A 6,000-nucleotide genomic window follows, 5' to 3' on the forward strand; every position below is an offset into this window, starting at 1 on the left:
ACATAGCATTTGACATAAAACAAAATCTTAAGCATTATTGTACCATTTTGAATCACTTTACCTATAAGCTTTAGATGAAGAGATAGACATTCACAAAAGTGGAGGTAGCCCTTTTTTGGAGTAAAAGTGGTGGAAAAACTGGTGGAAAACACTTTCTCCAGATTCACAAACAGAAATCCACCTAAATTCCGACTCAACCGCCACTTTTCCGTTTTTGGTGAAAGAAAGACAGTTTACAGACACTTTCGGGAATTTGTCGTTTAAATGACATTTATACAACATTTTAACGACATTTTTTCCTGACATTTTCAAAATGGAGTAAAGCTCAGTGTAACTCTGTCAGATCAATTCTAAGCTCTTCTGTTTTGTTTTGTTTCCCCCAGTCTCCATTTCACACCTAAGGTAGGGGCCCCATTGGGGATCGTTAACATATTAATGGGGATTAGCAGCTTATTGTTAGGGAACAAGTTTGTGTCTAACCCTAGAACAATAGGTGCAAAAAGCCTCATTAACATTTTATAAACAAGTAAAACACTGATTAAAAAAAGTTTAATTTATAATTTATGTATAAAAAGTTTTTACCTCACATTTACATAATTATGCTAGTTTTAGCTTAATCAATGAGGCAATAATAACATTTTGTGTGAATATATTGTAAACATTTTTATTAAAAGGAAAATAAAGCCTCCCAGGCAAATTTCTAGTTTTAGCAGCAGTGCCCCCTCTTTAATCAGTTCACTGACACTTTCCGCAACTTATCTGTGCCCCCATAGCATGTCCAGAACTACAGAGCTGCCTGACAGCATTGGCCCCACCTGTTCCCAGCAGCCATCTTGGGGATCAGCAAACAGCACATACACACTGGCACCCAAACTGGGATATTGGGGTACAGGGTTGGACTGGCCCCAACAGGGCACTGAATAAAAACCCAGTGGGCCCTAGTCCCCTAGTTGGAGCTCTATTCACCGGGCATGTTGGTGTGGGGGCCGGATTGCTGCTGCTCAGTAATGAGTAGGGGCTAGAGAAGAAGGTATTTAGACGCTTAAATCTTGTTACAGAAGTGGAATTACACAGAAATATAGAAAAAAATTATAGATTGTCCTGAAAAAAATGATGTATAGTTTCCCTGTGCAAACTAAAATTACCCCTCAGGAAATGCCCCCAAAGTGAAATGGCATATAAAATGCAAAATCCTGCTGGTAAAATCCTTATTCCAAGGTTGATGTAGATTTGGGACTGGGTTTGGTGGCACCGACAGATTTACTAAGAGCTAAATGCAGATTCATAACAAAAATGGTGGGAAAATGACAAAATCTGAAAACTGTCTGCTTAAAAGACAAATTCACAAAAGTGGAGATAGAGGTTTGTGAATTAGGTGGAAATACCCACAAATCTATCTCCACTTTTTTTTTTAATCTCCTGTACCTTATACCAGCAGGGGATAACAGATAGCGCTCACAGGATATCGCCTGTATTACATACCAGCTGGGCACTATTATACGGCTCAGGGAATATCTCCATTACTCTCCTATCAGCTCCCCAGTGTAGATCCTGTTCTATGATTATTTCCATATATCTTAATCAAATTCCCAAAAATAACCCTAAAATGCACTCGCTGATTTTAGCTGCATTGGTGGCTCCATTGGCCCTGTGCTGCAGCTCAGCTCACCTATCAATTGGCTTCTTATTGCCAGTGATAAGAAACTGCAGCCACTGAAAAAAAATCTGGACATCGCTCCACCAGCCCATTTCTAAAGGCTGATATCTTTACGTTGGAAGGTTATGTGACCGTGCCCAGGGCAGTCATGAGGCGGACCCCGGTGGAGGGAATTGAACCTGCAACCCCGTCGTCACAGGGCGGTCTCCCTACCACTAGGCTATCCCACCTCCTCCCACTTATAGGATGTTTTTTATTTGCTACATAGTGGCAGTTGGTGTATCCTAACTGAGAAGCCTGCTGTTTGCTCAAGACCTAAATAACTAGGGGGACTGTTTAATAAGTAGTGAGAATGAATCCTCCATTTATCAACATTCTCTGAGAAAGTTGATAAGTGAGCCCCGGGGGGGGGGGGTCTCTTTCTAACCCTAAAACAATAGGCGCAAAAAGCCTCATCGACATTTTATAAACAAGTAAAACACAGATTAAACAAAAAGTTGAATTGATATGTTTTATATAAAAAAGTTTTTTCCCTCACATTTGCATTGTTATTGTTATGCTAGTTTCAGCTTAATGAATGAGGCAATAATAACATTTTGAGTGAATATATTCATTTTTATTTAAAGGAAAATTAAAGCCTCCCAGGCAAAATTTTTAGTTTTAGCAGCAGTGCCCCCTCTTTAAAGGGGACATATACCATACATTTTTACAATGCACTAAACCATGGAAAATAATGTAAAATAGAAGTAAGTGCTTTTATTTTAATTTTAGTTCAATTATGTCTGCTTGAAAACTGTGCTCTACCCAGACCTTATGCCGCTTCCGGTTTAGACCCTTCACTCTTCAGTATGTGGCTGGGGTGTCCTATTGGGGCCCCTTTTCGCCAGGCATGTTGGGGTGTGGGACGGATTGCTGTTGACCAGTAATCAGTAGGGGCTAGAGAAGTAGTGCGGGGGCAGAGTAGAGCAAGGGGTGAGTCCTTGATTCACTTTTTCACCTCGAAGAAGGTATTTAGACGCTTACATCTCATTACAGAAGTGGAATTACACAGAAATATAGTACAGGTATGGGACCCGTTATCCAGAATATTCGGGACCTAGGGTATTCCAGATAAGGGAACTTTCCATAATTTGGATCTCCATACTTTAAGTCTGCTAAAAAATCAACAAAACATTAATTAACCCCAATAGGATTGTTTTGCATCCAATAAGGATTATTTATATCTTAGTTGGAATCAATTTCAAGAGACTGTTTTATTACTACAGAGAAAAAGGAAATCAGTTTTAAAATTCTGAATTATTTGATTAAAATGGAGTCTATGAGAGACAGGCGTTCTGTAATTTGGAGCTTTCTGGATAATGGGTTTCCGGATAAGGGGTCCCATACCTGTATAGACAACATTAGAAAGCCCAGCTTGTCCTAAAAAAATGATGTATAGTTTTCCTTGGCAAAGTAAAATAGCCCTTCAGGAAATGCCCCTAAAGTGAAATGACAAATGGCAAATGAAATGCAAAATCCTGCTGGTAAAATCCTTATTCCAATGCTCATGTAGCTGTGGGACTGGGTTTGGTGGCACCGACAGATTTACTAAGAGCTAAAGGCAAATTCATAAAAAAATGTCGGTAAAATGACAAAATCTGAAAACTGTCTGTTTAAAAGACAAATTCACAAAAGTGGAGATAGAGGTTTGTGAATACGGTAGAAAATCTGACAAATCTATATCCACTTTTATTTTGTCTCAATATCACCACTTTTGTGAATTCCCCCCAGAGTCTTAATATTCCATTTTTGCTGTGTAAGTATCTATTCTGTTTATTTATCTTGTTTTCTTAGTTCAGAGCTTTTTATCAAATCTTACCCACTACATGCCAGTGTGTTTACCAGTCACACCGTGTACAGTAAATGAATGCTCTAACACGTTCTATTGCCCTAAACCACAAAATGAGTACTTTGAGTCTTTGTGGTCCTTTATTATCGCTGCATTTTATGAGTCAGAAAGGCATTTACAAATAAGGATAAGTGCACAAAGAGCTAAAATTGCATGTAAGTAATTACTGTGCTAGTCCAAGGCATTATTCATACACACTTACGTTACTTGCAGAGGTACAAAAAGGTTTCTATTGCTTAACACAAACAGAAGGTTTTATGCAGGGGAAAAGTCATTGCAAAATGCATTCTAATCTTTATATATTTCTACTGCTCGAGATGACATTCTTTTTTTCTGATATGTCTAGGTGAGAAAATAACCTAAATAAACAACAATATATCATTGATAGCTAAGTGTTATTTTCAATACATTTTGCCTCTGGCATCCTTTGTTTTCTGCTGTATTATATTCAAGCTCGCAATTTGTAAGCATACCATACCCTGTCAGAGACACCTAGGGATTTAGGGTATTATACTTACTGTATCATTTCCTAACAACTTTCTTTCCTCTGCTATATGTTATCTGGTTTTCTAAAAGGCTCAGATCACCATCTTATGTTTAATGAGCTCTGGAAGATTGGTACATGGTAAAATTAGGTAGAGAAAAGGCAGATACCCATCATGTTCAACCTTTTATATGAAAAAGAAACCTGCCTTACTACTAGTTGATCCAGAAAAAATAAAAGGAAAATAAAAAAAAACCCATCTAAAGTCTCTCCAATTTGCCTCGGAGTGGGAAAAATTCCTTCCTGACTCCAAGATGGCAATCGGACCAGTCCCTGGATCAATTATATTGTGAGCTATTGGCTATAACCCTGTTTTTCCTCACTTGCTACCAGCCCAAGGCCGCAGCCATTAAGCAGGGAAGATCTGTGCCCCCAAAGATGCCCCAGTAGACCCCCATCTTCTTTCCTGCTGATTCCCTGCACATGCTCTGTGCTGTTCTTAGTTACTGAGCTTAAGGTCCCCATACACGGGCCGATTCTAGCTAATTGGCCTGTGTATGGGCAGTACCGACGGGCCTGCCCGATATCTGGCCTGAAATCGGCCAGATTAAAAAATCTAGTCGGATCGGGGATTGCTGCTATTGAGATGTTAAAATTTTAGGCTGGAGCAAAAAATTCATGATAAAAAATATGGCATTTTAAGCAATATTCATTCTTAGGGTTTAGTACTCCTTTAAGTTGGTTTGAAAAAAGACAATCAAGTTTAACCCTTAAAAGTAAAGCCCAATGCACATATGCACAAATTAATAAACTAAATATACCAACATCAATACTAACTGTAGATATTAGTATCACAATAGCCTTGGATATTCTGATTGTTCAAGAACTCATCCAGGCCCCTCTTAAAGGCATTAACAGAGTCTGACATTACTACATCACTAGGAAGGGCATTCCCCAACCTCACTGCCCTCGGCATGATTCACCACCTGCACTAACACCGTCTAATGTACTTGTAAAGTGTAATCATGTCCCCTCTAAAGTGGCTTTTTTCCAAAAAAGACAAAAACAAAAAAACCCAGCCTTGACAGTCTAACCTTATAGTTTAAAACCCTTTTACTAGTTTAGTTCTGTCTCATTCATTTCTATATGAAATACAAATTATGTGTAAAGAAGCTCATTTTGCACCTTTTCCAGCATGCTGGGTGGCTCCTTAACTATGTTTTACCAGTTTACTTTTGGTTCTTTGCTACTTAGTTCTTATCTTGTGAGTTCCTTGGTGTTTTTCCAATTCTCTGCTGTACAAATTTTGCCATGGTTACATCTATGCTTAACAGTCTGCATCAACCTTTTGGCACTTTTCCTGGAATTGTTGTTTGCTTTTTCCTTGCCTTCTCTTACTGTTTTGAAGAACCTAGCAGTTGCACCTAGGAAAAACACCAGACTCTGAGTTATGGGTTATGAGTTATGGAAAGCTTAACCAGAAAGTAATATGGGGTGCTATAGGGAATTATCACGAGAGGGGAAAAATTGCCAAATTAAAAAAAAGCCACTGCTTGGTTTTCCATTTTTAGCATACAGTTATTTACTACCAGTAATGCATGTAAGGTGAGGCTACATGATATAACAATCCACTAATATCATTCTAATAATGTTCATGCACATTGGTGCTCTTTGGTAACTTATCCACAAGTGGGATTTAATCGATAGTCAATCTATGGATAGCGCTAGAGATCTTTATTTTATTTTTCTTGTAGGTCAGTGTTATCCATTTCCCATGTAGTGTGCCAAATAGCCATACATCAGATAAGCTGGGGGTCTCTTCATACTACCCTGCTTCCTATCAACTTCTTAAATGGTTTTCTTCAGAATATAGTAAATTGTGGCAACTGCTGAGAAAACTCCTTTTCCCCGTTCCACAGCACATTATGGAGAAGACACTGCTACCTTTAAAAAATTGTTCATTCTATCCTT

This window comes from Xenopus tropicalis, chromosome 7, assembly GCF_000004195.4.
Source record: "Xenopus tropicalis strain Nigerian chromosome 7, UCB_Xtro_10.0, whole genome shotgun sequence".
NCBI lineage: Eukaryota > Metazoa > Chordata > Amphibia > Anura > Pipidae > Xenopus > Xenopus tropicalis.